The sequence below is a fragment of the Equus caballus genome, chromosome 9 (genome assembly GCF_041296265.1).
Source record: "Equus caballus isolate H_3958 breed thoroughbred chromosome 9, TB-T2T, whole genome shotgun sequence".
Classification (NCBI taxonomy): domain Eukaryota; kingdom Metazoa; phylum Chordata; class Mammalia; order Perissodactyla; family Equidae; genus Equus; species Equus caballus.
In genome coordinates, this window is record NC_091692.1 from 22,118,933 (window position 1) to 22,146,898 (window position 27,966).

The 27,966-nt window shown below is 38.2% G+C and overlaps 1 protein-coding gene across 3 annotated transcripts in view; it reads right to left on the reverse strand.

Moving 5' to 3' along the window:
• NKAIN3 (sodium/potassium transporting ATPase interacting 3) overlaps nucleotides 1-27,966 on the reverse strand; it is a 613,676-nt gene that overhangs the window by 383,169 nt on the left and 202,541 nt on the right. The window lies entirely within an intron of this gene.

Consider the following 27,966-nt stretch of genomic DNA (forward strand, 5'->3'; position numbering starts at 1 on the left):
TGCCAGCACCTTGATCGTGGACTTCCCAGACTCCAGAACTGTGAGAAACAAATGTTTGTTGTTTAAGCCATTGAGTCTCTGGTATTCTGTTACAGCAGCCTGGGCTGTCTAAGACACTAAGATAGAAATGTGTGAAAAGGAGTGAAAAAGAAGAGGATAGATAGTTGCAATGGAGACAGAAGGGTTTTGTGTAGGAACGGAAATTATCATTCTGAAAGTGACAATGGGGAGACAGGAGAATCTCGACAAGGCCTCTGGGATTCGTAATATGTCGGGGTGAAGAGAAACAAGCAGAGAAGTATTCTCAGGGGAGAAAGAGTCAGAAAAAGATTACCTAGGATTTTATGGGCTGGTGGCCTAGTGCGAGCACCTAACCACATTCACAGCACAGATTCATTCAGTAAATACATTCTCAGGTTCAAATAAATGAGATTTTCAATTGAATGGAATCTAATTTGTTCACAAGTGAAGAATTCTTGCTTTAATATAGGATTTTATCACACTCAACATTTAATTCTATCTCAAATATTTCTCTGGTTAGTAGACCTATTGTCTTGTATTCTGCCAAGTCATAAGGAGACAATGCATAAGGTTTTCAGCTTTGGTTATTTCTATACATTTCTAGGTGATCTGTAATAAAGTTCTCCTATAAATTTTCATTCTTTTTTTATTCTATCAGTTATTAAATCAATGGACATTTACAAAGCTACCATGGAACTGCCTCTGAGCTAGTTGATGGGGATTTAAAGATGGGCAAGGTCTAGTCATGGCTTTCAAACAGCTCACAGTTCTAGTTAGGGTGACGGAAATAGTTAGTTATTATATAATGGGTTAAGTCAAATGACAGAATCATACAGAGGGATTTTTACATCTATGTGGGATGGACACAGCATCTAGCCTGGGGCCTTCTTAGAGAAAGTGCCACCTGAGAGGTGTCTTAATGGATGAGTAAGAGAAGGCTAGACAAAGGGAGGAGGAAAAGGTAGAGAGCCTGTAGTCAGAAGTAGTGTGGTATATACAAGGAATTACAAGCAATTAGGTGTTGCTGGAGCATCAAGTAAGAGAAGGGGATGGCAGCAGAGGATATTTTGAGCAATTATTAACATCATCTAGGTTAGAAGCAATTAAAAGTGAACATGAATACCTAAATCAAGGGAGAATTTAGCATTTCCTGTCACAAAACCAGTCACTAAATATGAAATGACAATGATATCATGATTGTAAATGTGAAAAGCACAAGATAAGTCGGGTTTTTAAATGACTATGCCCAGCCATTCCGATCTTACAGGAACTATCAGTCCAGGAAGGCGGGGCTGCTCATTTCTTTTTGGGATTAGTGAATTTTCTGTCAGGATCCTCTCTCCTGCCTCTTTTCAGATCCCTGGAGAATGAATCCATCCTGATCATTTCTCAGTTTTGTCTCTGTAAATTCTGCACTCTGTGGACACTGAGAAGCTGCACCCCCTGCCCTCGTTTCTTCCCCCTCGGGAGCCTATTGCTCATGACTATTCTGCGGACTCCATAAGTCCATGACTTTGGTGTCTCGCTTCAAAGAAAGCCCCAAAGTCATTCAAGAAAGGCTTTTTTCTGGGCACAGTTCAGGGCTGTCCTTTAAATAGAAACCCAAGGCTTTTCTCAGCAAGCCCTGAGGCATCCTTCCTCTAGGACTGATTTGAAAGTGTCTCGGGCTGACTTTCTCTCTTTTGGGGACTTTGGGAAATCTCAACTCTCTGCCCTCTAAGTTCTATGTCCAAACAGGAATGATAATTTAATTACTTCTTCCCCAACTTTATCCTTGAAAACAAATACTATAACATGGCAAACTATGAGTGATTGAATTCTCATTTAAATTCCTGTGAAGAGAGATATTACATAAAAACCAAGTGTTGCTTTTTTGTAAAACTCTGATTCAAAATAAAATCAACCTAAATTCTGGAATATTCTAGGAAGATGCCAGGGTCTTTCTTATTGTCTTTCTTCATTCCATTCCTTTACCTTTTCCTTGTTTCCTTCTTGTTTAGAATTCCACTGCAGGCAGGGGGACAGAAATATGCTGACCAACATTGTACCAAATGAAGCTTGTTAAATAACATTTCTAAGGTTGATTTACTTCTGGAAGTTTACTCCTGGCCCCTGCGGGTTGGAATAATCCTTATTTTCTCTCTTCTCTAAAGAGTCGTAACTCCTCAGATCAGAGAGACAACAGACACCTTTCGTCTCCTCCCTCATCTTTGAATAAGGTTCCTGTTGGATGCATCCAGTGTTTCCAGAATCGTCTTCGTCCCTACTTGGTTCCCCTCAGGAACCAAAATTAATCTATTATTCTCAAGATGAAGGACAGTTTGGGATGAGTCCAGATCCAACAAGATGCTGCTTACGATCTTAACAGTGACTCAGGCAGCCTTAGTCAAGACAATAGGAACATAGTGGAGAAAGCGGGGGCTCTGGAGGTAGGATCTGGGTTCAGATTCTGACTTACCACTTATATGAGCCTGGGCAACTTGACTTCTCTCTGCATCACTTTCTTCACCTGTAGAATTTGGATAATAGCACCTATCTTGCATGGTTGTTTTATGGATTAATGAGACAATATATGTAGAACCTGGGATGGAACAGACTCTTAATAAATTGTAGTTTTAATAATGCTGATAATAGTAACAAAATTAACTCATAAATATTTAAGTCAATTCTTGTGAAAATTCACATGCAGGAATTAATTATTAGGTTCCTCAAGCTCGGTGAATGATCAACCTAAGTTACATATCAACACTGAATCTTATTGTCTCTTATGACCCCAGAGACTAGCACCTGTAGCCACATTACATGCACAGTAAGAAAAGAGACACAGTGGGTTAGAAGACGAAGTGGTGGAGACCTTGTCTGAGGCCAGACCTTCTTGATTCTGGGGTCCATGCAGTAAGTCTCTATGCTCTGTGCTCTACATGGCAGGGGGATCAGTTTCGTGAAAACCTCTTCAGTGCCTAGCAAGGTGCCCAGCACGCTGCCACACCCAGCATACTACCACACCCAGCATGCTACCACACCCAGCATGCTGGCTTGCAGCTCATATGATATTAGTTGGCCAACTGTATTCTTAATACTGGCTGCACTTTAGAATTATTTGGGGACCTTTACCAAAATCTTGATAAGCAGCCCCCTGCCCCTAACCCCTCCACCCTTGGTATTCTGGCATGGTGTATGGCCCAGAAAAATAAATATTTAAAAAAATCTTTTCAGTTGATTTTAAAGGACTATTAGGTTGAGAAGCACTGGAAAAGTGCTTCTTTACTTATATTAATAACAAGATGATTAATAATAATGAGGATAACACTAACACTAATATATATTGAAAGTTTACTTCACGCTGCTTTCTATGCCAAGTGCATGGTTACACAATTTGTCGATGGTGGATTCAGGATAGAAAGCTATGTCTGAATGACTTCAACCCTTGTACTTTTAATCAGAACCATGTGTCTTGTTTTATTTTATATTTGATCGGCCATCCACATATTGCTGAAAATTAGCACACTGCATGACTTTACTTTCTTCCAAGGTAATGTTCAGTCATTTCAGCCGTGGTCACTGGAGCCTGTCATCTTGGCCTTGTATAAAGGCATCACAGGGTGGTGGTCATGCATGGACTCTGGACCTGGATAGCCCTGGTTCAAATACTGGCCCAACCACTAACCAACTGAATACCTAGCTCTACTGGTTACCATTTGCTTAACCTCTCTGTTCCTCAGTTTCCTCATCAGTGAAATATAATACAAAATAATAATAATAATAAAATAGTAACTTACAGAGTTCTTTGTAGAGGATGAAATTACTATACATGTACAGTGCTTAGAACAGTGTCTGGCCTATGGTAAGAGCTATATAAGTATTGTTTATTATTACTATATACCTAATTGAGGCAATGACTAATGGTGGGAATTTCAGGAATCGTGGAAGCCTGCCAGGGGAGACACTTTCACATGGTTAGTTCTTTAACATAGTTCTAGGAACATGCTATGTTTGTGGCAATTCAGTTCTGAATCTTTAGCACACACAGTGAATCACATGTGTTAGTAATTCTCACTGGAGGTGGTACTACCATCTAAAGAGAATTTTGGAATGTGTGGGGGCATTTTATTTGTCACAAGGAAGAGGGGAGCCCTACTCATATGTAGTGAGTGAAAAGGTCATTTCATGTTCTACTCAGAGAACTGCCCCAAAATGGCAATAACATCCCCTTCAAGAACATTTAGGAGGTAAGATACCGTTCAGGGGGATTGTACATAAAAGATTCCAATCATAAAGCCAGAGAGAAAAGGACAGCTGTAAGTTTCCTTAAAATTTGAAACATCTGGAGAGTTGAAGTGGCAGCTAATGGAAACCGGGGCTTGCCGGGCAAGAGAGAGGATGCTGCAGGGATGAGTACAAGGACTCCAGACTACAGCTTTAGTCTCGAGACTCAGGGCCTCAGGTTGTAGGAAGGATACATTTTGTTAAAAAGCTATGCTATCATTATTATTGTGTCAGGATATGTAAGCTTATGAACAAAGAATAGAAGGAAAAAAGTAAAAACACATTCTCGAAAAGTGTTAGGATAATAGGACTATGTATGATTTTTCTTTCTCTTAAGAGTAAAAACATTGTGAAAAATCCATAACGTGAAAAACTGACAAGCATATAATGACTTTCTAACCATAATGGTGAGGATGAAGCTAGTGTTAAAAACAGATACCCTTGGACAGGCGAGCAACCCGAGGACAGAGATAACAGAGGCAAAAATATGGCCTCGGCTTCCTCCTTTTCCTGAAAAAACTCCCCCAGTTTTTAGAAGCGTTAGGTACAAACTAATTTCCCATTTTTGACTTGTCCTTCTAATTAATCCAATGCGCTTTTCATTTACCCTTCCATACATGAGAGCTTTTAGAGCTCATAATTCTCTGGAGAATTAGGTCACCCCTCTAGATTTCATAATTTTCACAGTAACGACAGTTCATTTAGGGTCAGTGGATATGCCGACCGACGTTTTGCTTCACAACTTCAAATGCAGCTTTTCTTTAGTGTGAAGGCATCATTGATTAAGATAGGGTCCATCCTGACCAGACATCTTGTGCAACTTAACCATTTTCCTAGTTTTTATATCCTGCTTTCATTTCTGAATTACTCTTTATAGGCCATAAAACTGGCTGCTTATCATGAGAAAAAAATCACTCTCCCCCAGGCCAATATCAAGCACTCTAAGCAGATTTTATTCCATTTAATTTGATATTATACAGTGCTAAAGATAGTACAATTACACACTCAAAAACCCAATGTTTCTATAATCTTGATGTCTGATTCACATTTTCTTCTTCAGTGGTTATATTTTCCTGTATGAGAGACTCTCTAAGACTTTAAATATCTGGCTTAGACGTGTTTGCACCTTTAATTGATTTATTTATAGGCTGAAATCTGCAACTCTCTTTTCAAACATCTCAGGAGTTTTTTGTCTTTTATTTGAAGAGGCATTTTCTTTCTTTGTGGGTGCTTCTTATTCTGATGTTTCTACACTTTGACCTTCTGTCTCTCTTGTGCTTTACTTTTTACACAGGCATTTTTTTTTGCTTCCCCCAAAGCACATATAGATTCATTTTAGGAGCTATCTATTTGCCCATCATTTTCCTATGGAACTATTTTTGTTTCAGGTCTCAGGAGCATCTTAGGTATAAGATAAGAGGACCACAAAACCTGGTTATTTCCCATCCTTTCCTTATTATTATACCTACAAAGTACAATAAAACACAGGACATTTGTTCATTTACCTTTTCTGCTTATCAATTTTCAGATTTTGTCAGGGCAACAAAAAGTATGACGTTGAGTTTTTTTAAGTGTTTTCTGTTTTACATGCCTCTATTTAAAAATAATCTGTTATTTATGTAGAAATTTTAGCTCATGAGAAGTCAGTTTGTTTCTAGGTACAAAGCTGGTTCTGGAAACTAGTTAATAAATTTTTTTCTGATATCTTTAATCTCCTGTATTTTATGGGTGGGCCTATTTTTCTGCCCTGGTTCTTAGAAAGTCATTTCTCTTTTTCTCCACGTCTGGCCTGCACACACACGCTTTCTTGCCTTGTTGATTATATTTCAGTGGGAATCACCACGATTGTTTCTGTTTTCCTGCTGAATCCCTCTTTTCCATTTCCTTTCTCTGTGGGACTTTCCCGGTCCTAAAATATACACCTCCCAGCTGCCCCCTTCACACAATTAAGCATCTTATCTCCTAGAAATATTATTTCTCTTACCCAAGGAAGCTGAATATATGCAAGCATAAAAGGGATAGCCATAGGAAAGCATCCTGGTGAAAGAATTGTTTCCTGGGCTCTGTGGCTAGGTGAGAGCAGCAGGGCCCTCGGAGAGCCATGAAATCCATGAAAATAACAGCCTGTGCTGCTTCCTCCAGTTGCCTCTGCAGTGGCCAGCACGGAGTCAGCCCATGGCTCTCCATTCATCCCACCACAGGGTACCCGTTTCTCACTGCCACTGGAAAAAGGACATGCTGTTGTCACTGTCCTTGGCAAAAGGTTCCAAAAGATGCTGGCGTGTGAGTGCATGCGCGTGTGGGTGCATGTGCGTGTCTGTGTGTGGATAAGTCTGTAAATCTAAGCCCATCCTTGCCCTCATTCCAGACCTGGCAAGGAGCCTGCACTCTCCTGCAGCTCAGCTCCATGGATATTTCCTCACATGACTGATACTCTAACGTTTTTAACCAGCTGTTTCCTCCCCGCATGAACATTTCCTGCCCTGACTTGTCCTCTGCGCAGGAGATCTGTAAGAGTTTCCTCTGATTGCTGCTGTACCTTTCCTATGTTTTCCCCAATCAAAGCCACCTCCGCATCTGCAGTCAAGCCACATAGCTTTCCATGCTAAAGTCACAGCATATTCCCTCTTCTCTCATTTCCCCTTGTCTTGATGTAGCAATCCATTTTAAAATTCTTGTAACACTTTAGAGTGTCAGAGACAAGCAGTATATTATTTATAAAACAAGAGAAAGGGAACAGATAGAAGTGAAAAAAAGATTACGCCAAAAAGTTGTATGTGGGGGAGGGTACAATGGCTTTTGAATTACTGAAGAAACAAACAGATACTAACTATACAACATCCACATAACAACCCTTTAACAGCAAACAATACCTGGTTGTATTCTATGCTTCCACAATAAGAGTTTCAAAACTGTGCAGACTCAACTTTTCTAAATTCCATCTGAATAAGATGAAAAATTTACAGCCCTGACACCTCCCTCTGGGTTTCATATATCTATTTCTCAGTGACAACATGCCTATGAAATAAGAGCTGTGGTTATAAAATTCTAAACCTCTTACTTGATTGTGGAATGGAGTAGCAAAATGCTTCAAATTAGTCCTAGTATAACCCTAACCTGATTCTTAGCCATAAACTATAATGATTCAATAATTAACATCTGCTGAGCACTTACCCTGTACCAGGTATTTTTCCAGATAATTGACATCTTTTGTTTCATTTTATTCTCCTCACAACTTCAAGAAGACTGTGTTATTACAGAGAGGGGACGTGAGGTTCCATGAGTTTGAGTAACTTGCTCAAGTTCACAAAGATAGAAACCCATGATGTGACTTCAACACACTTCATGCTCTTGCTCTTAACCACTACTCTCTACTATGCTTTATATTAACTAGTTCAAATGTTTCTTCATATTCTTCAGCAAGAATTTTTCATTTTAAATCTACATGAGTTTTCACAGGGCCCTCAGATTGTGTCAAATCAGGAAGCCCATCACAAACAACGCAGTGTAAGGTCTGCCTATAGAGTTGGGCAATGCCAGGAACTCAGGTGTACCATTCATTTCAATGAGATTCTTTTCACCATTGAATAATGAGATCTCTTTGAACTGCCAAGATTTAAGGGAGAGGCAGGTGAAATGGATTTGGTGAGAAGAGGGCAGGATTATGATATGGCTGTCAAGCTTTAGTGTTCTCTAAAATCACCTGTGGGAGCTTGTTGCACACACACACACACACACACACACACACACACACACACACATGTTCCAGTCTCCCAGCAGGCATTTGGTTTCAGTGAGTTTAGGGTAGATCCCAGGATTCCAAAGTTTTAACAGAGTGGCTAGAAGAAAAGCACTGATGGGTACAAGGTTTCTTTGGGGATGATGAAATATTTTTAAATTAGGTTATGGTGATGGTTGCAAAACTCTGTAAATATATTTAAAAACATTGAAGTGTATCCTTTAAATGGGTGAACTGTATGTTATATAAATTGTATCTCAATAAAGCTGTTGGGAAAAAAATCATGAGCAGAAATGACTATAGAGGGCACAGGCTTCCAGGCAAGTCCCTCTGACAATACATCCATAGAGGCCCCACAATGATTAGGGTTTAATGGATCATTTCTCCGTGCTGGAAGTGTTGGGATTTGCTCATTCACTTCACCAAATTAAAGTAGTTTATGACAAAGCTAGATATTTACAGAGGGACTACATTGTCTCCATCTTCTTTTTGGTCCTTTCTATCCTTTGTTCCTTCTTCCTTTTTTTCTTTTTTCCTGAAGGGGGATGGTGTAAATAAGTATGTTTTAGTATCTTCTTTACTGGCTTTTTAGCTATGCTTTTTAAAATTATTTTTACAATTGCTCTAGGAATTACAATATGCATTCTTAATTTACCATGATCAACTTTGAAGTAATATTTTATGTTTTCACATATAATGTAAGACATTTTAATTGACTTTTAAAAAATTTAAGAGAAAAATAACATTTTATATTTACTCTTATCAAGGTTCTTTTTTCCGTATTGTAGGTCTGAATTTCCATCCGGTGCCATCTCCCTTCAGCCTAAAAAAACTCTCCTTAGCATTATTTAGTGTGAATCTGCTGGCAACCATTTCTCTCATCTTTTGTTTATCTGAAAATACTTTTATTTAACCATAATTTTTGAAATATATTTTTACAGTCTATAGAATTCTAGGTTGACAGGTATGGTTTAGTTTTCGTGTTTTAGCACCTCAAAAGTTTTGTTCTATTTTTGCCTCCACTGTTTCTTATAATGTCATATTTATTATTATTCCCTTGTAGGTATTGGTCTTTTTTTTCTGGCTGCAAGATCATGGGGTCTTCTTCCACTTTCCATCTCAGCGCCCAGCCTCTGCTTACTCAGCAGAATTCCTACCAGAGGAAATTACTAGGCAGAGAGGATTACCTTTGTGTTCGGGTGCCATGAGATTCAAATATAACATCCTGCCCATAGATTTGCCCAGCGTTTGATGGTTTCTGCTGGTCATAGCAAAGGCAGTCCTTCTCTGGCTTGTGGCCTCCTCCGTGTTCCCTGACCACAGCCTCAGAAACTGGTCTCACTTCCATCAGCTTCTCCCTCTGGTGTTATTTCTTTAAAATTTCTTTGTGCCCACAATTCTTCAATGTCTTTAAGAGAAATTATGATCGTTTTCATTTGCATGTTTGCTTGGTGATTTCTGATTTTTATTGCATGAACAAAGATCTTGCACATTCTTCTGTATCCAAACTGGAATTGGAACTCCTTTCTGAACACATACAACAGAACTAGGTTGGATATGCCAAGTGATAAGTGAATGATAAAGACAATCAATCTCCCAAGAGTTCAGAGGAGAAAGTAGGGTTGCCAGATACAATACAGGACATCCAGTTAAACCTGAATTCCAGATATACGAGGAATAAATTTTTAGTAAAAGTATATCCAAAATATTGCATCAGATGTAATTATATTGAAAAATATTCCTTGTTTATGTAAAATTCAGATTTAACTGGACATCCTGTATTTTTCCTAAATTTTTGCCTAGGAGAGAGGGACCACTGGCAGGGAAAAAGGTTTTGGAAGCAAGTAAAGGTGGACTCCGCCTGTTAAGGAAGGACTGAGATGTTCAAAAATTCCCACATAATGTGTCTACAGATAAGTAGTGAGAGAAATGATCAGAGAAATGTGTTAAGTTCAAAACCCCTGAGGATTCTGAATGCCAATCTAAGAAGAACGGACTCTATTTTGCTGGCAAAGATGAATAAGAAAGATTCTCTGTAAGTCTTTCATTTTTGACCTCTTTAAAGGTAAAAGTAGCAATAAGAATCAATTTTATGGTATAGGTCATCCATAGCAAAGCACTTTCCAGATTTTATAGGGCTTTTTGCTACAATAAGATCCCATTTTCCTTTTTATGTTTTTCCTTAGGTTTTTACAGTCTTCCTTTGTTCAGGTATAAGGAATGATGATGGCTCTACCTTCAGAAATGTGAAATAAATAAGATTTTCTATTTCTGCCAAACAAATGAAAATCTACATCATGTAGAAATCGACAAATGCCAAACAATAGACTTTTAACCATGTTTATTAGAAGAAACTTGCTGTACTGCAGTGCACAATGACAAATCATTCTTTCAAGCGCTTCAGAATCTCAGACCTGCCAAGAGCTAATTAACTGCTCTGACAGTGGGAAGATGTGGCAACATAAGGCACAGTTTCTGAATGACTGCAAGGTATTTAGTTTGAATAAAAGGAGAATTAAAAAGCAGCAGTGAGCAAGAGTGGTAGCAGATAGAGAATGCCTACATTAAAGATTCTTATTTGATTTCAAAATTGTCCACTGGAAATTTATATTGGGACCAACGGTCTAAAGCATGAGATAGCAGATAGCAGTGACAGAGCGTGACTCCGAGTTTTGTTGGTGCAGCTCTCCCGGCAGAGACTAAGATGCCTCCTTGAGAACCTCTCCTGCTCTTCTGACTAGTGGTCAGAACATGAACCAGGATGCTCAGTGCTTGGCATCATGGTCAGAACACCGTGGTCAAAACAGCGAAGCTAACATGCATAGCTGGATCAAGTGACTGCTGTATCCTAATTTGAGGAATATATACATAATCTAATAGGTACCCTTGACATTGATTTCTAGCTGTTTTTATTTTTTTTTGAGGAAGATTAGCCCTGAGCTAACATCTGCTGCCAATCCTCATCGTTTTGCTGAGGAAGATTGGCCCTGCTAATATCTGTGCCCATCTTCCTCTATTTCATATGTGGGACGCCTGTCATAGCATGGCATGATAAGCAGTGTATAGGTCCACAGCCGGGATCTGAACCAACGAAACCCAGTCCACCTAATCGGAGAGTGCAAACTTAACTGCTACGCCACCAGCCAACCCCTGATTTCCAGCTGTTTTCAGCCACAACACGATCTAATCCTTCACCCTAATCCTGCTCCCAGGTTTGAGAAGTGGCAGAGATGGGCTTTTTTTCTTAGATCCCTTCTGAGACAGCACTTTAGATAACTTCAGCTGAAGTCTTCTGGCTGCTTCTCTCTCTCTCCTCCCTATTTCACGCCCAATTACACTTACCTTAATGAGTGGAGAGGAAAAAAACTTTTTTTGAGGTGCCAAGAGCTTTCTCTTGGTGTAATTTCTTTTAATTCTTATAAGAATATCTCCAGGGTAGGGTTACTCCTATTTTCAAGATCAAGAAACTAAGTCTCAGAAAGCTTTACTATCTTGCCCATCACTCAAAGCCAGGTGGGCTGACTCCAACCGCCTTGGCTCCCATCTCACCACACAGTCTCACTACACAGACTTTGCCTTATTCTTCAGCTCCAGTTTTCTTTGTAGCTTATCTATGATTCAATTCTCATTTCACGTGGAATTAAAGGTCCCTATAATTTTCTTCCCACCCAAGGCTGAGTCCTATCTGTAACTGAGTCCGCTCATCCCAGGAGTGAAGCTGAGTTGTCCTTATCAGGACACATGAGATTCAGCTCTCTGAACGCCCAAGATTTCTAGGCATTTCCTCTAGTTCCAGCCCTTAGCTCCTGTGAGTTAAAGTAGAAAGTGCTATTTAGGTTCATAGCCCTGTGAATCCTTCTGCTATGTGGAGATTTGATCATTTTTCACAGCTACTGTTGCAACTCATATGTACCTCCTCCCACAGGAGGCGGCTAACTGTATGCAAGTAAGATTTTTTTACCAATAACTCTAATGCGTTTATGGTACACACAAGCTTTTCCTCTTCTAAATAATATCCTGCAACTCTTCATAGAACTTAATTTTAACAGAACTCATGAAACATTCCAAATTTATTTAAAAGTACGAGAAAAATACAACATCTACATAATTATCACCTAGACTGAACAGATGTTAACGTGTTGCAATTTAGGTCATTTTTTTTAAAGAAACAGAATGTTATAAATATTGCAAAAATGCTCCTTCCATCCCTTGCCCTTTTCTCTCTAGAAGTGTCCATTCTCCTGAAGTTGGTGTGGATCATTTCCATGCATGTTTTAGAACTTCCACAATATGAATAAATTCATCCATACAGAATATGTTTTTGAGTTTTAAAGATTTATATAATTGGAATCCAACGCCACATACCTTTTCACAACTTGTCTTCCTTTCACTTTTTATGGGTGTCTATCCTAGAGAAACTAGATGAGCTCAAAAAGATACGTACAAGGATTTTCATTGAATCACTGTAGGCTAGTAAAACAAAAAATGAAAACAATCTAATTGTTCCTCTCTTGTGTAATGTTTACATAAATGTCATTTATGGAATGGAATGCTATCAGTGCTATCCAGCAGTTAAAATGGATCAACAAGATCTACCCATATTTATAGAACTTAAGTTCTTTTTCTTTAAAATAGATTTAGGCCAAGGAAAGCAATGAATACAAAGTAAGATTTTACAATAGTAGGTTTCTGTTTGCTTCTTTTGAAGACTGATCCCTTGATAACATTAAATATTGAATGATTTAGTACATAAAAATTCTTAGGGTTATACTGGGGAGAAAGAAAAACAGTGTTTCAGTATTTTCTGGATCTAAACCTCTGCTTTATCTTCAGCTCGTGTGTTGAATCCTGCACCGCAGATAGTGGAAAGATGCAGGATTTGACACTAAATTAAGTCAACATGTTGGCAAACTCTCATTCTGTTCCTGTCATTGACTCCACTAAAAAACTAAGGATAAAGGAAGATATATCTCTCATTCTTAAGAAATTCTTCCCATTTACTATATTTCTGTATGGCTATCAGATCAGTGATGCTTTCAGAGGCTTGGTCTTTCTTGCTATCTGGTCTTATCAAGTTAGTTCTGAAAAGACTTTAGATAACTCATTTGTATGCAGACCAGAATTTCCAAATTGGCAGCTCTAACTACCACAGCATTCGAACTGCCATATATAGAAGACAGTAAATTACTTTCAGTATTACCTCCAGACTATTAAAGCTATAGCAGTCTGAGAATAATGCATGTGTGCATATTGCTACCGTCAGTAGGTACCCAATCAATAAAACAATATTGCTCCATATTTCAGCAAAGCAGAGGTCTGATAAGGTAATGGTGGCTTGAAATATGTTAATAAATATATTTAGTAAACTTCTATTAGTGAAGACGAGGCTGCTGTGAACTGGGAGAGTTGTAAAGCATGCTGGGACCTGTGTAGCTCAGAGCTGGAATTCTGCTGAAGAAACTTTGTTGTGGTTGAACTAGGAAAGGAAGTGATGTGTGAGTCAGACAGCAAATATGGAGTCATCCAGTTGAGTTGGTGAGACAAAGCAGCAATTCTCTGACCTGTTAGAATATGTCAGGCTGTCCCATTGTATGCTTCTATTATGCATTGCAATCTTCCTTAGTGAATTTTTCACAATATTAAGCATGCTATTCTTTGTAAAATTATGTGATTTTCTTTCTTCTGCCAGATGCTAAGCTGGATGGAAGGGACTGTGCCTGTCCTCTCTGTTACATGTCCCCACTGTCAAGCAAAGCTCCTTCAACACATTTAATAACAGAGTCATAAAAGTAGTTAAAGGGATGAGGGGGAGATTCCCAATGGAGAGGTCCTATCGGGCACCAGTCCTGAAAGGCAGGTCTTCTCTGTGTCTCCGCCTCATCCGTGACCAACATGGCAGGAGCAGTAAGTCAGTAATTCCAGGGAAGAAACAGAGTGGAGTTCAGAGCCCAGGTCGGGATTCAGACCACCTGGTTCATATTCAACTGCATTATTGACCTGCTGTGTGACTTTGAGCAAGTTACTTAATTTTCCTAAGCCTCCACTTTCCCATCTGTAAAACACATAATGGTTTCATACATTGTTTTTATGGATGAGATAATCCAGGTATTGCTAAACATATAGTACTTGCTCAAAACATGATTTCTATTATTACCATTATTATTCTAATAGATTAGAATCTATTCCCAGGGGATGAGGGTTGATAAGTAATAAGAGGGCATGACACAAGCTCCAGCCACAGGTACTCATTTAGGATGGGCTTCCAGCCCGAGGGATGTGAAGTCTCAGATGGAACCACTAAGATATTTCAGAGAACAACCCAGATTCATGGTCCAGGCTAACAGACGGGTTATGGGCTGGGGGAGGGTGACAAAGGTGTAAGCAATCAGGGGTTGAGGACAAGCAACAGGACACTGGGTTAGATGAGCGTAAGTTTGATTATTGGGAAGAATGCAGAAATCCAACGGATCTCCAGCAGGTGTTGGGAGTAGGGTTACCTTACTCAGAATTAGTTGAAACCAACTTAAGAAGCTGGCACAGAGAGAGGAAACAAGTCAGGAGCTGACCAATTCCTTCTGGTAGTGCCAATTCCTGTAGGAAGGCTTATCCAATGACATAAATATGACACAAAGCAGAACTAAACTTTTAAGGACATCAGAAAAGGGGAATGATGGCCATACATTTGTTATACTTTTACTGAAATTAAATCACAACAAAATAGAAATGAATGTGGATAAACAGTGGATTTAGATTATTTTTCACTTTTGGCAAACAGTTTTCACCACATAGGAATTGTGCAAAAACATTGAAGAAACTTAAAACTAATCACTGACAACAGAAATCTTGTCCGGAAATTGCCATTACCTGGCATATCTGCTGCCATTTTCGAATTCCGTGTCCTTGGGTGACCTCAAGGGATAATCCTGCATTCTTCCCTGGCGAGCCCGTATATGGCCTCAAGACACTTTTTTTTTTTAAAGATTTTATTTTTTTCCTTTTTCTCCCCAAAGCCCCCCAGTACATAGTTGTATATTCTTCGCTGTGGGTCCTTCTAGTTGTGGCATGTGGGACGCTGCCTCAGCGTGGTCTGATAAGCAGTGCCATGTCCGCGCCCAGGATTCAAACCAACGAAACACTGGGCCGCCTGCAGCAGAGCGCGCGAACTTAACCACTCTGCCACGGGGCCAGCTGGGGCCAGACACTTTTTAATACAGTGTCGTAGCCTCTTCTAACCAAACTGGTTTGGCACAAAAGAGAGGACCTACTTGCCTTCCCTGAGCTAGATTAATCCCTTAGTATTTAAATGAGAAAGCTGAGGGCTAATGAGGCAAAACCACCTTCCTCTTAAAATCTCAGAGCCAGCTACTGCGCCTCTCCTGGTTAGTATATTTCCCCTCCTCTTTCCATGATCCTCATTTCTATCACTATTTCTAGTCAATTAACATTATTGTTACACCAAACGCTTTTAGACAAAACATCAGATACTAAATAAATTAATTAATTAAACGGTCTTTCTTGAAGTCACATGACTGAGTTCATGCTAAGTACTTATGGCTGAATCCACTGACCATGTAAGAAAAGGCCAATGGGAAAAATGTTGAGTAAAGTCAAAAATAAAAAGTCTTTTCAAAGGAAGACACATAATATTTGAGCATCAAAATGACTCTCCTTGATGAAAGAAAGTCCTGAAGAGAAAAAGAAGACCTGAACACAGCCTACTTGAACAGCTTTTGAGAGAGATCCATCTGGACTACGCCAATTATCTTCCCTCAAAGTCTTGTAAATTCTAAACAGTAAAAATAATAGTTAATGAAACGGGTAACGTTTTATTATAGCCTCCTTATTGACTTCAGGTAAAGTTATGACAGAGACAACTATATTTTTGTATGAGGTATTTATTACATACACAGATCAAGAAGCAGCACCAATTGGGGATAATTTAAAGTGCTTACAGGAGGTTAGAGTGTTTGCACCTTTGTTTTCATAAGATTACTGATCATGGCTGTGATTTCTTTGCTGTAAAATCCTTGGTCCGCCATTTCTAATTCTTTCTTTTCTTAAGAAGTATATGATCTATTTGTTTTGATACTCTAAGAAATACAAGCACATAACATGAAGAAAGCACTGCTTAGAATCTCTGACTTGTGTGGGGCTGGGGGTGAGGGGGCAAGAGCAAAGGCCCTGAGGCAGGAATGGATTAGGCACCTTTTAGGAATAAAAATGCACTTCCTGTGGGTGCTGCACAGTAGACCTGGAGAGCAGGGAAATAATCGAGGGGAGAGCTCAGAACCAAGTCATGTATGGTCTTGTAGGCTATAGGAATTGGATTCGAATTTAAGCCCCATGAGAAGTAATTTGAGGGACGTAAGCAGGTAAATGCATGATTTGATTAACCTTTTAAAATGATGACGTCTTTTCTCTTTTAATTAGTGTTATTTACCTAAGAATCTTAACTAGACTCAGGACAAGGACTGTTTCTGATTCATCTCTGACACCTCCACATTGTCCAATTCACAACAGGCCCAGAATTAATGTTTACTAAATGAATAAGAGATGAATGACTTACTGAATGAAGAAATGAATATAAGAAAAGAACTGTTAATGCAGATAGAGTTCAAAACACATACAATTTGGGCCACATTTAAGTCTGAGTGGACAGGAAAAAGACTTTAAAATAGTATGCATTTATGATTTATTGTTGGAGATGTAATTAGTGCCTGACTTTTTTCCTTTTCAAAAGTTTGTGTATTCTATCTTTGTTGTTGTATTAACATTCTTGTTTTATTTAAGTATTTTCTTGCTTATTAGCATGCATTTAGGTAGCCAGGATAATTAGGTGTGAACTACATCAATTTGGGAAGGTTAAATTCTAGTAATTATACATTTTCAACCTGCAATTAGAGTATAAATCTCATGATGATATATTACTTGCAACGCATATGATAATGGTAATATAAGAAAGATGTTGTAAACTTACATTTCTAGATGCTATTGACTTAAGCAATCCATTTAGTCTATAAAAATGTTTGAATTTGAATATTCCAAACAAAAATGTAAATAGATACCTTCCCATTTAATAATTGAAAGTGCTATACTATCTCCATCTTTAAAATGTTTTCCAAATAGGCAGACAGCCATTTAGGAAACTGGATTAGAAAACAGAAATTCCTTCTATATGCTAAACCCAGTATGTTGAAATACCCATTCCATCTTCACATATGAATTATAGTCTCAGGCACTTTTGCAAACAAATTGTAAGTTGCATTATTAAATAGTTGCACGATAAATAATTCACAGGTAGATCTCGGTTTCAAGGTGCAAATAACTAAATTATATATTTAGGCATGGGAAATGTCATTAATATGAAGAAAGACTGACACTTTTCAGATCTGCACTGAATAACTGGAAAGTTTACTGGACAATAAACAACTATTTTGGTTTCCAAAAATAGTTAAACCTGAAGCTCCTCCTGACCCATTAGGAGGACTCTTCTTATATTAGAAGATTTAGAATATCGTTAGGATCTATCTGTGAGCATCTTCGAGTAGGACATTCTGACTAGCATTTAAAATATACTCTTTAGTATTACCCTTCAAACAAGCATCAAAATGTCACTGAAGAAAAACAAGAAAAAAGGAAAGTCTACATATTGACTGATTGTTTTTTAAACGTTCTTTGATGAAGCAAATAATTTTAATTACTTCCTTTTCAACTTCCTTCGATGTGAATCCACATACAGACATAAATGTATATTTATGCCTGGAGAGATTATACATTAATAATTTTTTGATAAAATATGCTGTTATCAAGAGTAATTCTACCCACTTCATGGTCTAAGGGAAACCACGAGCCACCAGGTTTCTGAGTTTTAATTTAAGAATACCTTCTAAACACTGCACCTTCCATTTATTTATTTTTGAAAAACACTTTATTTTGGAATAATTGAAGACTTACAGAAAGGTTGCAAAGATAGCTCAGAGAGTTCTTGTATACCCCTCACCCAGTTTCCGCCATTGTCAACATCTTATTTTTTGTCCTGGGATACGAAGATTAGATAGAAGACAGATAGATAATTAAATGTAGACATAGAGGGATATAGATGTACAAATACACACAAAGCAAGGGAAAGATTACATATAAAATGAAAGCATTTAAGGACAAAAATTAAGTCTTAGGGGCAAGGAGAATGAATAATTCGCCACGAGTTAATACGGTCTTCCATGTTGTGACATGGTTTTTTTTTTTAAATTTATTTTAGTGAGGAGGATTGGCCCTGAGCTAACATCTGTTGCCAATCTTCCCCTTTATGCTTGAGGAAGATTGTCCCTGAGCTAAGATCTGTGCCAATCTTCCTCTATTTTGCATGTGGGTGGCCACCACAGCACAGCTTGATGAGCAATGTGTAGGTCTGCACCCAGGAGCCAATCTTGGGAACCCCAGGCCACTGAAGCAGAGCACCCAAACTGAAGCACTACACCACCGGGCTGGTCCCATGACGTAGTTTTTAGATACCACAAAATCAAGTCCAAGGGCATAAGTTTTAATAACAAATTTACATTCAACAGACCCTTGGCACATTTTAGGATACATCTTCTAGTTTCTATAACTGGACTTAAAAAGCACTGAGTTAACAATATTGTAATGCAGAACATAACAGGAATTTGGTGCTTCTGCAAAGTGGCTACGCATTGCAAGATGAATTACATTGATTTCCAACATTTTCTAAGGTAACATCAATGTTAATTGCTACTGAGCCTTGTACTGTGCCTAAAATATATTCAAAATTTTCTGGATTCTATTAAACTGAATTTTAATGGACTAAACTTACTTTCATTGCAAATTTTGTTGTTCCCGCTTATAGAGAAACACGTATTAGCTCTGAGTAGAATTACCAAGACGAATAAAAATGTCAGCCCTCCCTTTAAGGAGCTCAAAATATAAAAAGAGAGACAGAAGGCAGAATAAACAAGACTTAATAAAAGGCTGAATCTGAAAAGTGCTGTAAGATTTGAACCCACAAATCTTTGAGAACACACGTGGCTGGGAGAAGCAGCCTTTAGACTATGGGGATGACTGGAATGTTTTGAGCACTCAGTAATATGAGAGAAGGTCATTCTATGAAAAGAAAATGGTGTGAAGCAAGGTTTGCAAAGCCAGCCTATGAAGCGCATATGTGGAGCATGAAGAGGCTAGTTTTCAAATGGATGGACAATGTTTTAGAAGCATCAGAAAGACCTTCCATCTGACAAATGAATATTGTTTTACAAAGGTAAAGACTTGGAAAACCATCTGCCTCAGCTACTTTTCCAAATCCAGATGACTAGCAGGTCATGCTTTCTTTCTGTCCTTCACAGTGATAGCTGATTCAGGGTCCAGAGCTAAATTACCAACAGCCAGTATTCACATCCTAGAACGGCTGGGTTGATGACCTCCAAGTCTACCCAAACCTCACGCTCCAGTCTGGTTGCTATGAGCAGATGTGTTTTGACACGTTTGTATTTTTAAAAGGCCTAGTCCTTTTTTATAAACATTCATCCACCTAACACGATCATTTACACGCACTCCCTCTCTATAATTTTTCTTACTCCTTAGGTTTGGCAAATAAGTTTTTGCAGAGATAGCACTAGGAGTAAGCAATCAAGTCAAAGGGCCGAAGTTAAGGGCTTTCAGAAGCAGCAGCCTCAACGAAGCAGCTGAAGAACACACAAAGATTAATCTTGACAGAGCCAGACTCACAGATGCTCAGACAGGAGGAGGATGAAATGCTTTGAGGTGTCCGTTGTAGTGCTGTTATTTCTGTTTCATGTAAAACTAGAGCACTGAAGACCAGATAAAACTGGACTAATACACTAACCATTCCCCCCAGGGACCTCCCTACCCATACGATCCAAACAAAAGAGACAGAAAATCTATAGGTAATCAATAGTGGGCCTATTACAGTGTAGTGGTTTAGGTAATTTTGTCCACATGCCTATTTTATCCACCTGAAAAAAACTTGAATAAATCCACCCTGAATAAAAATTGAGTATAAGCAGGTGCTAATGGCCATGATAAGAAAAACAAAATGCAGTAAATGACAGACCAAGATTGTCTCTGATTATATCCACAGATGCCTAATTTAATATACTAAGAACCATTGATGTAAATTTAAATCGATGGTAAACTGTGCTTAAATCATGCTTTACTCAATATTTTTTATCAATCATTATCTACCTAGAAAAAAGAACGCACACTTACAAAAATGAGAAAATAGATTTTCAAATGAAGTTAGGAAGTGTCTTGAAAAGAGTTACAAACCACAAGTGGAAATCATTGTGCACTCAATTACATTAAAGACACAACCCAATACCTCAATAAAGCTGAAATTAAAAAAAAGGGTCAGACCAACCATCCCAAAAAAGTCACACAGTCAGAGTTGGAGAGGATGTCAAAGTCCACATGCCACCCTGGAACAGATGGAAAGAATCTGCTTTATCACCCATCACTGAAAGTGGATTATCTTGTTCTGAACACTACTAGTGGCAGAGAACTTGACAGAGTTCTGTCAAGACAGAGAAGAGTCCCCCTCTGCTCAGGTGGAAACATTCTAATTTAATAAGTCCTCCTCAACCAAAACAATTATCGGTAGCTTTAACTCAGCACCAGATCTCCCTATCGCCCCCTGGAGGTATGCAAAATAAACAATACCTGTTCCATCCAAGGACCTTCCAAATATTTGAAGATGACTTTCATATCTCTCCCTAATGTAGTCCTGTTTCCATAAACAGTCTCAATTCAGCCACTTCCCATGTGCATGATTTCTCCAACTTTTATCATTTTAGTTCCCATCTTTATTCATTTAATACATATTAACTGAGCACCCGCTACACGCCAGGCACTGGGGACGTGCTGATGGATAGAATGACACAGCACCTGCACTCACGGAGCTTTAAGTCTACTAAGAAAGGCAAAGGCCTTAAGCAAGATAATTAAAAATATAATGAGCACCAAGGGGAAGGTGATGAGCACTCTTCAATTCTTAAAAAGAATAACCTAGATCCCTACGTAAAACTCTAGGAATTGTTTTAATGAAGGCGAGGTACATTAGGGTGATTGATTTCCTTGATCCAACCCATGACTCTTTGAATTTGACCAAGATTGTGATAACTCAGAAGTCACATCGCAGAGTGGAAAATACTCATGCGAAGGCTGAGGTAAACCAGAAATTTGGTATGCAGATCAGTTTGGTACATAGCTCATGCCTGTAACTATACCTGCTGCCCCAGGTGAGAGTGCAAAATGTCCTGAGGGAAAATTCCAAAGGAAGCCCCCTAGTTCAATTAGTTAGTGGCTAATTCAGATGACCAGTGTGCATATCAGGAAAAGGGTCCCCATGTAGTTAGAGAAAGGCCTGCTGCACTCTTTTTTTTTTTTTTTTTTTTGACGAAGATTATTCTCCTCTTTTTGCTGAGGAAGACTGGCTCTGAGCTAACATCCATGCCCATCTTCCTCTAATTTATATGTGGGATGCCTACCACAGCATGGCTTGCCAAGCAGTGGGTAGGTCCATACCCGGGATCTGAACCGGTGAACCCCAGGCCACCAAAGGGGAATGTGCAAACTTAACTGCTGTGCCATGGCGCCGGCCCCTGCACTTCCCTTTCTTAAGACTCTCCATATGTTAAAAATAATAAAGAACAGCCAAAATGAAAACCTCAAATTAAATTATTTGCTGCTAACAAGATAGCAATTTTAAAGGAATATAAAGAGTACTGAATGTATAATCATATTCCCTAGAGACATCTCCCAGAATTTCCTCCAACTTCATCCTGCTAGACAGATGTCATCTTTTGTGTGTTTTTGCTGTATTTTCCTGAGCATGGTGAATAAGTTCCATTATTCTACTGAACGGACCATGTTGTGGTGTTCAAACATTCTTAACTACTAATTGAGGCATTCTGGAAAATGAATAAAGTAGGCAAGAAGTAGTGTGCATAATAGGTAGTGTTCTACTAAGCAGCTTTGTCATCTTTGTGCCCCTTTAACTTTTCTGACCTTTACATTTTGAATAGCAAATGAGAGGTCATTTCTGAAGCTCTCTAAGTTTCTTCAAGCTTTAATGTCCTATTAATCTGAATATGGTTTAAGTTTAGATTAAGCTCCTATCACCATCTCCACAAGGTATGGAAAAGAAACCCTTTGGTAATTAGGAGACTAACCAAAATATAAAAATTACAAATTTTTAAAGGTCTCAAGAATACTTGACTGTGAATGATGTTAAGTAATCTATTCCCACTGTTTGAAACATTCAGTTCTTGTCATTCTACAAAATGCTTTTATGGCAGATTTTAGAAGAGATCTTCTCATCAAATTTCCACCAAATAGCTGAGTCTAGAAACAGATTGCTCACATGGCGCTTATTACCACTTTGCACTTTCTGGATGAGCTGTTGTCCAGCTAGCTACGTTAACTGCTGCTTGAAATGTTCTGAGAGTAATAATCAATGCAGACAAACGGCAGATGACATGGATGTTGGGGTTTTATCATGCATCACTTTGACATTTGTTTGAACTCAATTTTTGTTTTGCAAATTCAGTAACTTCTGCTTAACTTCTTGCCTAGCCTCATGTGATTTTACCTTTCTTTGTAAATTATCAGACATAGGTAGTGAACTAGCTGGCCAGAGGTCAGTTGGAATACCTACCACTTTGGAGAAAGAGGGAATTGCAAATGTCATTCTGGTTCTGGAAGTGTATATGAGACAGAGAGAGAGAGAGAAGAGAGAGAGAGAAAGAGTGTATAATGTGCTCAGGATGAGATTGGTGAGAGAAATACACTGAACTCTATGTCTTTTTCAAATACTATTTAGAAATATTTATTTTCCTCAGTATCAATATAGATATTATTTAGAAAATGTGTTGCAAATTTTGGTTTGCTTGTCTTCTATAAATTTCTTAAGAAAGCACATACTTCTGAGAATTCCTGCCTAATTTCTATGTAAGTTATCTATCTAATCTATAAATCTATATCCATACATTATGCATACTTTGAATAATCATGTAAATAGTTACACATTGATTTGGGCAATCCTTTGAAGCTCATCACTTGCTTTCTTTGATATCCATGTTAGAATGGCCACTGGACTTTTAAGCTAAACAGACTTTTCAGCACCTAGGACTGTTTTCAAGGGAGAAGAAAAGGTGATTCACTGGTGAGCTCTTGATTTTTAGTTAATTTATTTTATGGTAAGTATATGCTGCTTGAAAATTACTATAACCATAGTCATGAATGACAGCTGCCTCTTCTCCAAACAAATGTAGTCAAAACTAATTTAAAGGAAAAGATAGTCATAGTTCTAGTTAATATTTTCAAAATTGATGTTAAAACATAACTTAGCCACTCTACATTACATAAATACCATCTATATGACCTTAGGGGAAAAAAAATCACTATATGTCTCACTGTTCACTGAACGTATTTCCTTACCTACAAAGTCAATTAATCAGCTCTACCTCATTCCTATACAAAATTGTAGTGATGAGCTTTCAAAGTTTATCATGCCAAAGTAATATAAAACATTCTTCCAAATAGCTTTAATTATTTAGGAAGTGGATCAAAATTTCTTCTGCAGGGATTAGCGGTTCTAGTTTCTAATCTAGGAATATGTCATAGATAGACGAGAAGACAGCGTGGCAGAGATTAGTAGCCAAGACTTTGGAGCCACACTGCCTGGGCTCCATCTCCTGGCTCTGCAGTCAACCTACTATGGGACTTGGACAGGCTACTCAACCTTTCTGAGCCTCAGTTTTTCACCTGTAAAGTGTGGATAATAACACCATTTCCCCCTTTGGTTGTTTTAAGGGTGAAACGAGTCATTATTGAAAGTGCTTAATGCAGTGCCTGACATATAGCAAGCCCCTATATAGATAATAATTATTATCACTGTATTGATTAAGTGTCATTTGCTTTGGAGAAGCACGCCTACAGCCACTATTGGCCTGTTGTAGAAGATTTAACAGGTTTGAGGTGTCACTGGAGGCAGGATTCCAGCACTTGGCCCTCTAATCTTTATGAATCTGGAGAAGCCATACTTTTGGCCCTTCCTACCTTGCCTGTACCCTGACACCAAATATCATCCTCAGTTCTCATTAATGAGTGCTTTTGAAATAATGTAGATGTTAAGACCATATGAAAAATAAGTAGCCACCTGCTTTGAATGTTGGAGATTAAGATCCAGGTTAATTCAAACATCATACCCCTCAAATGCCATTCAGATGATTTTTTTTCCTGAGGAAGATTCGCTCTGAGCTAACATCCATGCCAATCTTCCTCTATTTTTCAGTATGTGGTCCACCAGCACAGTATGGCCACTAAACAGAGCAGTGTAGGTCTGCACTCAGGAACCAAACTCTGGCTGTCGAAGCGGAGTGTGCTGAATTTAACCACTAGGCCACTGGGACTGGCCCTCATTCAGATGATTTTAATAAATCTAGATGAATTTCTTTTTTCTTGGGTTCTTGCCAGTCTTTAAATAAGGTTCTAGCAAATAGTGAAGGCAAGCTAGATCCCTCATTAGCTCACTCAATCATAAGAGCAGTAAAAAGATCTTTGGTCAAGCTAAAGACTGCAATAAGAACTTATACCTTGGTCATCTGATTTATGGAGACAGTGACTTTACAGATTTAGATGAGTTTTTAAAGTAAAATTTGATACATTAGAGTAAGTTTTAGCCCTGGTTTTTGATTTGTAAAGTTACAACATTCTTCATGAATTAACAAAGGATGGCAAGGTAGAGGGCAGGAAATGACTGAAATAAAGACTGAAAACAACAAAGCAGTCACCAAAAGCACACTACAATTATCCTCCCCAGCAAAGGTACAGGGAACAAAAAAATAAGCATTAAAACATAGTAACCCGAATATAAAGAATACTGAAATCAAAAGTATATTATTTTGCTTCTTCTTGAGGCCCTGGTCTTAGGTTTTGTGAATGCACATTTATCTTCTCCCTAGGATTCACTTCAGTCAAAGCCATTTACTGCAATGAACATAGGGGTGCATGTATCTTTATGCCTTTGTGTTTTCAAGTTCTTTGGATAAATACCCAGCAGTGGAATAGCTGGATCATATGGTAGATCTATTCCTAATTTTCTGAGGATACTCCATACTGCTTTCCATAGTGACTGCACCAGTTTGCACTCCTACCAGCAGTGTACAAGGGTTCCCTTCTCGCCACATCCTCTCCGACACTTGTTGCTTCCTGTCTTGTTAATTACAGCCATTCTGACAGGAGTGAGGTGACACCTCATTGTAGTTTTGATTTGCATTTCCCTGATAGCTAATGATGTTGAGCATCTTTTCATATGCCTGTTGGCCATCTGTATATCATTATACACAATAGCCAAGACTTGGAAGCAACTGAGGTGCCCATTAAGGGACAAATGGATAAAAAAGATGTGGTATATACACACAATGGAATACTACTTAGCCATAAGAAATGATGAAATCTGGCCATTTGTGACAACATGGATGGTCCTTGAGGGTATTATGCTGAGTGAAATAAGTCAGACGGAGAAAGTTAAATACCGTATGATCTCACTCATACGTAGAAGATAAAAACAATGAGAAAAAACACATAGCAATGGAGGTTGGATTGGTGGTTACCATAGGGGAAGGAGGGGAGGGCAAAAGGGGTGATTAGGCTCACATGTGAGGGGATGGACTAAAATTAGTTTTGGGGTGGTGAACATGATGTAATCTACACAGAATTCGAAATATATTACAATGTACATCTGAAAGCTATATACTCTTATTACCCAATGCTACTGCAATTAAAAAAAAAAAGTCATTTATATCTGCTATTGACAGATAGAAAACCCAGTGAGGAAGGACCACATGTGGCAGCTTTCCTTGTGGTCTATGCTACGTGATGTTTTAACGTGGTTTAAATAAAGACAAGTTTTCCTGACAACTCAATAAGGCATAAATTTACCAAGAAGTAAAGTGAGGAAGTGGGCAACACTCAGGGGTTGTTCTCTTTCTAAACCATAAACATACATTTCATACATACCATACCATAAACATACCATATTTTAATACTTAAAACCCACTCATTCTGAAGACATATCCTACCTCTTTCAATCATGTATACATGACCCAAAAGCTGGAAAAGAAAGAAAAAAGACATGGAATGTCAAGTGCTTTTCAAAGCTTATTGTTAGTTTTATGATAGAATGCAATGAAATAAAGAGCAGCAACGGTAGCCATATTTGACATAAATGGACAAATCTGTCCTAAAAGCCCCAGCATAGGGCCATGCATGTGAAATAGATCATTTTGACAGTCCTGAGTGCTTCACGTGTTCTAAATATTTTATGTTTTCTCCATTTGTTAATGCTTCCAGTCAAATACAGATATAAAGTGGAATACAGCAGGTTGATGGTCCAGAAGTCAGACACAGATTTAAGAAACTATAGACAGAGTAAGCCTAGCTTCTAAACTTAGGTTTGTACTGCTGGCAAAGTATGCAGAATAGTGGATCCCATAACTTTTTAAGTACTGCTTCTAAAGGCCAGTTGTTTTTCACTTAAATGAAGCTGTCTAACCCCAGATAAGAAAAGCATTTTGAGATTTCTGGTGAGCTTTAAATATTCAGTTTCTTTCAAAGATCGCATTACACACATCTTCATGTGGCAAACCATTGAGTTAGCAAGTATAAACCGTATAAAGGAAGACAGACAAGCAACATAGCTTGGAAATCCTAAGATAACACCTGCTCCCTCAACGGACACTGGATAAGACAACGTAAGCTAGAACAAGAAACTGAGTTCCCATGGGCAATAGCAGCAAAGAAGAAAGAAAGCTGGAAAGACTGATTAAAATGGAGTTTGAGAATTTTCGGTGCATTTTAAAATTCCATACTACATCATATCCTTTATAACCTTAAAAATTGATCTAGACTCAAGTTCAATGGTTCTTTACAAAAAACTGAGATTCTTACAATTGCCTTCTATATTTTCTGTCATGATGTGCAGAGCTGCCTCTTCTAGTTCTGCTGTCTTTTTTCTTCAGTTTTTCTAATGTGTTTGGTTCAAAAATACTCTTGAGAATATCCATGATATTAACAGAATAAAGCAAACTATAAGATTGTATGTACTATACAATCTCAGTTGTATAAAAGGATATAGAAGACATTCTCCCAAATGTGTGTGGCTTTTCTTGTCTTCTCAGCATTTTTCTGCATTTTCTAAAACTTCTAAATGTTTTGGCATTACTTTTATAATTCTAAAAGTAAACATTATTACAGGCCTTTAATCTTTTATCCACATACCTAAAATCCAAAATCTCTGAAAACTGAGTTTTTCCTAATTTTAGTCCTCCATCATTTGGCAGCACAATCTGACCTGACATAAGCAAGAAATTATTTATAGCCTTTATTCTCCTTGTGACAATTCTGATCTATTCCCCTACAGAAATACTAAAGAGTTTGATTATAGAATTCTGTCCCAGACTCCACTGGGGTTTTTACAGAATTTACAGGTATGTTTCATATTGCATTTCTAAAACCTGAAAAGTTCTGAATTCTGAAATACATCTGGCCCTAAGAATTTTGGATGAGGAACTGTGCATCTCTAATAAAGTGAAAAATCTGAATATGATCTTCCACGAGGTGTAAACACTATATATGAGATGATCATGATCCAGTACGATTGAAAGTTCAGATCTGACCTAGCAGACATTTTATTCCATGATTAAATAGATCATAGCAAGGAAGAACCAACAACCATTCTTTTGTTAATGTTGTAATAAGTTCTATTGGCAATAAGATCCACTAACTCCTTACCTTTGAAAGTGCTTATAATTTTGAAAATGTTATAATTGGACATTATCTTATCTGATGCTTACTTATATGAGATTAACCTATGGAGGCTGGACAAGCACTACTACTGCTAAGTCCTAATG